General features: G+C 44.1%; 1 pseudogene; it reads left to right on the forward strand.

The window, feature by feature from the left end:
- Positions 1-1,794: 1,794 nt before the first annotated feature.
- Positions 1,795-3,286, forward strand: LOC120710019 (annotated as a pseudogene).
- Positions 3,287-8,773: the final 5,487 nt, after the last annotated feature.

Below are 8,773 nucleotides of genomic sequence, written 5' to 3' on the forward strand. Positions count from 1 at the left end.
ACTGCCGCCCAGCTCCGTGCTGCCCTTGCACGGCTCGCCGTGGCCCGACCACTGCCCGCTGCTCCCTCGCCCTCACGCCTCGCCGTGCGCGACCGCTGCTTCCTCGCGGCGCCGCTCACGCCGATTGCCCCGCGTCAGGCTGTCGCGCGGCACCACAACGCCCCTGCTCCTCCACGGCAGCGTGGAGGCCGGACGCTCACGGCGGTGGTACGTAGGAAGGGAGAGAGGCAGACCACGGCGGTGGAAGGGAACATTGCGCCAGCGGCTGGAGAGGGTGTGTGTCTGCTCGGTGGCGGGGAGGCGTGGGAGGATGAGCGGCGGGTGGCGGCGCAAAGAGCTCGGTCGACCCGGGGAGGTGAGGCGCGAGAGGATCAACGAGGGGATGGACGGCGGCTGTGGCTCTGCACGAGACATGGCGCCCGGCGTAGGGGAGGCACGGGGGCGCGGTGGAGGCCTGCACAGGTGCTGCCGGCTCAGGGGCCGACGCCTGCCGGTGGTGGAGACAGAAGAAAGAGAGAGGAGAGGGAGATGGTGCCGACAAGTGGGCCTCACTGCCACGTGGCGTTCATGTTAGCGAAACCGGCCACCAAAACAGCCCGATGGTAAAAAATAAACGGTTTTCGTAGTTGAGTGGTCAAAGATACCCGGTTTTGGAGTTCAAAACCAAACCGAGGCAAGAGTTGGATGGCCAAGAGTGGACTTTTACTTTGGATTATTGGATCAACTCAAAAAGTTATCATATATTATTATAAAAAATAATCAATAATAATCAATAAATTTGCTCTAAATTGCCCACATCAGTCCTTAGAAATAACCTAAAGTAACTTCTAAATATGTTTGGCCCACATCCATCGTTACAAAAAAAAAAATATTCCAAAGTACTTGTACGTATGTATCTAAGTTGTCCACTTCTAGCATCGTAATATAGTGAAAGGCAAGTCAAAGTCTAAATAGGTTTTTGTGTGTCACCATCCACATAGGCGTATGTATACAAATATAGAGGAAGCGATGTACACATATATTTATTTTCTGTGAGAAAACATTGCTCGAGCTAAGGTCTTAACTAAGATATACATGGATGCACTATGCAAGTGGGAAAACTTTAAATGGTCAACTTGTAATTAAATTCTATCATAATCGGGCAAGATAAAAAAAATCTATATAATGAAACAGCAGAGCCTGGAGGGTAGAACCAAACAGGAGAATTTTTCAAAAAAAGAACCAAACAGGAGAGCCGATGTGTTTGTAAGCCAAACTAAACTGGGCAGGCCCATTATTCCAGATGGAGAACCACTCGTGCTCAAGCCCAAATTTGATGTCCTTGATGTTATTTTGGTTGGGCCATAGCCAAGTTGTACTCTGTTTTGACCTCTCGAAAACTGAAAACTCTGTTTCGGTCGACAAAGCGCCACTGCAGTGATGAACTGACGACCGTGACTGATGAGCTTATGCGTCGGTCGAGTAGCGCTGCACATTGCAGAAGTGCCGGACTTCTGCACGCTGCATCGCATGAAACTTGATAGCTGCTCCATCACAACCCTCGTGTCGCATGGATCGCCGCCTCCCTAACTAACTTCAGACATGGAAAGAAGATACGCAAGATGCAACTAGCAAGCTCCCAAGTGAAGGTCAAATGCTTGCAAATCATTCAAAAGCCGCGCTGAATTCCGAATCGCGCCTGAAATCCTGCCCCTTTTCTTCCTCGCCCCATATCCCCTTGGCTCCATTCTGGAGACTGCATGCGCCGCCGACCATGCACGCCTAGCTCCAGCTAGCTCGCTCACGGCGTGGTCGATGGCGCTGGTCACCTCGCCGCCGAGGCCCTGGACGCAGCGGTGCCCGCCCCGCCAGATGCTGTCCCTCCTCGCCCCCATCCTGCTCATCCCCTTCCTCGCCCCTCCTCCTCCACCGCTCCTCCTTCCTGGGCTGCTCATCCTGCTCGTGGAACCTGGCGGGGGCCGCCTCGCGCCGGGTCAGCGCGGAAGGCTTCTCGGGGGACCTGCGCGACATTGAGTTCTCGTGGAACCACCTGCAGTTCTCGGCGTCCAGGCCGCCGCCCGCCAGGCTCAAGATCGCCGTGTTCACCCGGAAGAGGCCCGTGGCCTCGGCGCCCGGCGGCATGGAGTGGCACGCGCACACGTTGCACACGGCGCTCGCGGCGCGGGGCCACCGCGTCCACGTGTTCACCTCCCCGCCGCCGTACACCGAGGCGGCGCCCTAGCCGTCCCCCGACGGGCCCCACCTCCACTTTCTGGACGGCGAGCCGGGGAAGTGGCGCTGCGACGAGGCGTGGAAGCTGTACGAGACCGAGGGCGAGAACGACCCCTTCGACGTCATCCACTCGGAGAGCGTGGCCGTGTTCCACCGGTGGGCGCGAGGGGTGAACAACCTGGTGGTCTCCTGGCACGGCATCTTCCTGGAGGCCCTGCTCTCGGGCATCTTCCAGGACCTCGCCCGCGGCGAGGATGAGTCCTTGTCGCCGGCGGTGAACCAGACCCTGGGCCAGTCCGTGTTCCGCGTGCTCTCCGAGGCGCGCTTCTTCCGGAGCTACGCGCACCAGGTGGCCACCAGCGACTCCTCGGGGGAGATGCTGCGCGACGTGTACCAGATCCCGTCCCAGCGCGTGCACGTCATCCTCAACGGCGTGGACGAGGCGCGGTTCGAGCCGGACCCCGCGCTGGGGCGCGCGTTCCGGGAGGAGGTTGGCGTGCCCAGGGGCGCCGACCTGGTGCTCGGCGTGTCAGGGCGGCTGGTCAAGGATAAGGGCCACCCTCTGCTGTACGAGGCCTTCTCCAAGCTGGTGCTGCGCCACCCGAACGTCTACCTGCTCATCGCCGGCAAGGGGCCCTGGGAAAACCGGTACCTGGACCTGGGCCGCAACGCCAAGGTGCTCGGCGCCGTGCCGCCGGCGAAGCTCAAGGCGTTCTACAACGCGTTGGACGTGCTCGTCCACCTAACGCTGCGGCCGCAGGGGCTGGACCAGACACTGCTGGAGGCGATGCAGTGCGGGAAGCCGGTGGTGGCGACGCGGTTCCCGAGCATCAAGGGCAGCATCGTGGTGGACGGCGAGTTCGGGCACATGTTCGCGCCCAACGTGGAGTCGCTGCTGGAGAGCCTGGAGGCGGTGGTGGCGGAGGGCGCAGGCCGCGCCGCGCAGCGGGGGCGCGCGTGCCGGGAGTACGCCAGGTCCATGTTCGCGGCCACCAAGATGGCGCTCGCGTACGAGAGGCTCTTCCTCTGCGTCAAGAACGAGACCTTCTGCGCCTACCCCGCTGAGTTCGATTGACTAATTAGCCCCCATTTATTTATTTGCTCGATCACTAGCAGCATACTCCCTCCGTCCCAAATTATTTATAGTTTTAGCCTTTCTAAATGCATCGTATCTATAACGACCAAAATGACTAAAAATTTGAATGGAGGAAGTACTACTGTGCATGTGTTTTCACTGTATTACTTTCTCTAAAAATCATACAAATATTATTTATGTTATTTAAATCGGTGCTCTCCTTTTGTATTTGCATTGAAATCCCAGCTATATAGATTAATACTATTTGGAGATGATTTATTTATGAATATACATAGATGAAGAAATCTACATTTTTGGGGGGGTACACATTCTTAATCCAATAATACGAACTAGTAGTACTTGATGTTACTCGCGAGAAAAAAGTACATGATGTTGACGTGCTATACTTAGTAGGAGTATATTCCGCTTCCTATGTCTTGCTATTGACCTTCAAGTATACACAAATGGTAGTACTTTGAAAACCTCAAGTATGTACTCCTTGCATTCCAAATTATTAGTCATTTTAATTTTTTAAATACGTACATTTTGTTATGTATTTAGATATAATATATATTTTTGGTGCATAGTGATTACCATCTTTCTATCTATTATATACATATTTGAGTGTTAGAAGAAGCCATCACGTTCGCCGAGAGGACCAAGAAATTCCCATGTTAATCTAAAAAAGAGAAGGATTTAAACCGTTGGATTTTATAAAGATCTAACGGTCTAAACTATCTCATAGAGTCCATACCAAATACGATGGATCTAGGCTTACTTAAAGAGTCCATATCAAATACGACTAGACAATTAGAAATTTTAAAAGAAGTAAATTTGTATCTCATATTGTTTAGTATGAGAAGCTTATTATGGTATGAGATACTAAATTAGCAATTTAGAAATATGTGATGCTAAATTACCAATTTAGAAATTGCAAAGATACGGACTTCGGGTGGGTTCTAATTTACGTAACTTCATTCTACTAGCAACGTGTAATCTACCTTTTTAGTGTAAACCTTATGTAATACACGTCAATAGCATTTATGTAAATAGATGGATATGGAATTCGGCTGCCTATGATTCTCTTTTACAAACTAATTTATTTGATTTTATCCTCCAGCTATAAAAAATAATTTTATAAAACAAAGTAAAAGCACAAATGCACACATATGCTCACGATTAATTAATTCTACGAATATGGGCTTGACACTACTCTATGTGCACTCTCGGAAAGACTGATCTGATTGATCTTGAGATTAAGAAAAGTTACTTTAGAAGACTTGCTGTGCACGCTTAAGATATCATTGCTAATGCCTAGCATAAATCTAAAGAAAATACAAGCATCCATGCTGAGTCAAAAACTCGCACCGAGTGGACAACTTCACCCAACCAACCTAACAAATTGGCAAAGTTCATAAAAAAACTTAGCATCATGTATCTTCCTATTTATTATCCTTATATCACTGGCCATCTTCAACGCTTTCCATTTGCAAGCACAAGGGGAATGACATGACATGACATTACTGGAAGTAGCTAGCAAATTTGTAGATTAAAGATGATGAAAATCCTAATGTAACTTCAAGACCAATAACAAGGCAAAAGGCGACAACGGATTCAGTGTTAGAAGTCACCATGTCTGCCGAGAGGGTCTAAAATTACTCAATATTATCTAAAAAGGAGAAAAATATATGTTATTGGATTTTATGAAGATCTAACGATCTAAACTAACTTATAGAGTCCATATCAAATCTGATTAATAATTAAGAGTCCTTGATAACTAGCTAAATTTGGTATTTAAAAAATAACAATTAGGACTTGATCAAAGAGTACATGATGAATATGATTGGAATACCTAAATTCATAATAAAAGAATAGAAAAATTAGCCCGTGATAAAATAGTACATATTGAATATGATTAGCTAACGGTATAGAGTAACTTAAGAGTCCATATCAAATACAATTAATAAATAGCTCATTTTGGAATTAAATTAAGAAAAATTAGGATATGTGACCAAAGAGTCCATACTGAGTATGATTAATAAATAGATAAATTTGGAATTAGAAAAAGAAGAAAACTTAAGGGTGAACATCAAATACAACTAATAAATAGATAATTTCAGAACTAAAAGGATTAAGAAAATTAGGATATGACCAAGGAGTCTACGCCAAGTATGATTAGTAAATAGATAAATTTGCAATGAGCTATTGATCTACATTTAATAAAACTCCATAAAAATTAAACATTAGACAACACTTCATTGTTGCAAAGTATAATTAGATGATAGGGGAAGCATAACCTGTAGACACCAGATGTGTCAAGTCGCAACCTCGTCTGATAATGAAAAGAAATTGATGAAGATGAGGATTGATTGTATTATGCTACTTTTTTAAGAAAATAAACCTATAACATATATTATAGAAGTTGTGGTCTTATATAAAGGCACCTCAAAGAGGAGCCAATTACAAACCCGGTCAAATGGCCAGACACACATGAACACCTCCACACATCACAGAAGCGCAAACCTAGATGAATCCATAAATAAGCTGCAAAACATTGTCATCACTACCATGAAGCTCGCCTTGAAGGCTACTAGAGGAACCGACATCCAAACTGGCCCATAATGATGCTTGGGCCAGTGTCGTTGAAGCTTGCCAGGAGGCTTGAAGAGGAAGCAGATCCCATTGACGAAGACCAATACCTCCGACCCAAGGATGCAGATGAAAACAGCGCCAGCGAGAAGAAAAGCAAAGTCCTTAAATCTATGGGAAGGCTTCCAACACAACAAACGGTTGAGATCCATGAGAACCTGGAGAGAAAAAGGCTCAAAGCTGCTACAATAAAAAAAGTTGCAAGGAAAGAGGTTAAGCAAACCGGAATCACAACAAAAATTAGTAAGCAAAGACCGCATAAATTCATTCATGTGAAGAACATGGGCAAATCCGCAACACGAGCAAGCAGATCTACAGTGACGACTAACTAAAATAAAAACTAAAACAAGCATATTCAGGTAGAAACCTGGAAGCAAGAGAAAGGAGAGAGAAGAGGAAGGAGGAGGAACTGGCGGAACAGAACCATGCGGGACCGAGAAAACAGAGAACGGTGAGGAGATGTGGCCGGGCGGAGCAAAAGAAACAAGAAGGAGAGAAGGAAATTTTATTTGGTTTCATCCTGCAGCCACCACAATGGAGAAGACGATGATGACACCATTCGCATCGGAAATGGCCACATATGTAGGGGAGCGGTGGCACACGGTCAAAGAAAACCTGTTCGAATACAACAGACCATAGATAATATACCAACATATACACTAGGAGAAAGGAACCAGCCCACCTCCCTCTTCTCCACCGCCGAGACGTCGGAAGAGAAGAGGAAGGGGCCTGAAGCGATGGGATCTAGATGAGCTATAGTAGAAAGGGTAGGAAGAGAATATGGATGGGAAAAGCTTTGAGCACAAGGGTTGCGAGTCTGTATTATGCTATTTAGATTGGCATTGCAAAAGACATTACATTAAATGAATGGTGGTTTAGTAATGAGAAAAAATTGGAATCCTAATATTTTTTTTGAAAATGCTTATAAATACTTCGATCTATGTGAACTAATCAATTGATCTATGGAAAAATGTTTAGGTTGATTAGATTTTGAAATTAGAAAGACTTTAAATAGTTGATAAAAATAGACGTGCCGACGAGACCTTCGTTGAGTACAACAAATAAATACAAATAAGTTTTAAATAATAAGATAATTTAGAGAAATTATCACATTAGTTGAAAAAACAAAATAATAAATATCACTGAATTTTATGATGATTTAATGACCTTAATTATTATATGAGGTTACCCTAGCCTTGATTTACCTTGATATAACTTCAATTGTCTAAGAATTTACTTGGTCTCGAAACAACAAAACAAAATTTATTTTTTCAATTTTAAAAAGATACCAAAGGTTAGTAGAAAAGCTAGATACCCGCGCTATTTACGCGAGCCACCTTGCTAGTTATCTTAATACAATAGTGTTAAAAGAAGCCACCACGTTTGCCGAAAGAGTCTAGAAATTCCCACATCAATCTAAAAAAAGAGAAGAACCTAGACCGTTGGATTTTATGAAGATCTAAGGGTCTATATTATCCCACGTTTGCTTATTATATTAAAAATATCCACACACGATAAAATTTGTGTATTTGCTATTGTAGTCGGACACCTGAACTAGGACTCGATTAACCAAGAAAGGTAGCATGGTTCAATTCTAGGCAGGGTCATACTAGGACTCGATCAAGGCAGAATCGTACTAGGACTCTATCAAAAACAAAGATAGCTTGCTTCGTTTCTAGGCAGGATTAATAAAATAAGGAAAGATCACATCATAAAACATGTTCGTTTCTAAATGCATCAAAGGTTGGTTCCTCAGGTCCAAGACCACGCATATTCTCACGCTCAGGATAAAAATAGAACGCTAAAACAATTGGTACAATTAATTTTGTCTGTCATAGTTCTTCCTAGCCGAAAGAATTTCTCCATTGTTTCTCAACCAGATCTCTCAAACAACTGGCCCAGGAATTCCTCAACTGAATAACAAGTATAATGTTAAAAGAAGCCACCACGTTTGCTGAGAGGGTCTAGAAATTCTCACGTTAATTTGAAAAAGAGAAGAATTTGCACCATTGAATTTTATGAAGATCTATATCACATAAAAAACTATATTGGATTAAAATGTTGTATTTCCTATTTCCTATTAGGCTCGGGCTCCATTGTTTTATTACACTCGGACTCTATTGTTTCCAATCTAAAAAACAGTATCCATTATTTTTGTGGCGTAGAATTCGTTAGGCAGCGTGCTATTCTAGATGGGAACATGTGTTGTAGCATTCGCGCACGTGCACTGTCTCCGACCTTTGCAGTCTATCAATCTCAAATTTAATTAGTAAGCTTTGCAGCCCTAAATCTGACCATAGCAGAGGATTACATGGCACGCTCTCGCTCAACAAAACAACGCTCAACAAAACAATCTGAATACGACTGTACTCTATCCTAGCTATCTAGCTATAGGAATATCTAGATATGTAGTTTAGTTTGAGGCAAATATGGCGGAACAAAATTAACTATAATTTGATAGATTGAAGACCCACCGTTTACACAATAGGATAAGAGTCTTATGAAGCTGAGGGCATTGATGGTGTGTTGCTGTGATCAGTGGCGCCACTAGAAAAACAATTGACATCTATCTATTATATTAATAAGAGAGTGTTAAAAGAAGTCACTATGTTTGTGGAGAAGGTTTAGAAATTCTGACGTTAATTAAAAAAGGATAAGGATATACTCCCTCTGTATAGAAAAAGAATGTTGTTTTGAATAAGATTTGAATCAAACATTGGGAATATAAATCATGAATAACTTTTAAGTTATTGAGTTTAGAAAGTAAAATCCATATGAATAGATTTTTTTAAAAAGCAGTTTCATAAAAATATACATATATCACTTTTGAACAAATAT

This window comes from Panicum virgatum, chromosome 5K (assembly GCF_016808335.1).
Source record: "Panicum virgatum strain AP13 chromosome 5K, P.virgatum_v5, whole genome shotgun sequence".
NCBI classification, from domain to species: domain Eukaryota; kingdom Viridiplantae; phylum Streptophyta; class Magnoliopsida; order Poales; family Poaceae; genus Panicum; species Panicum virgatum.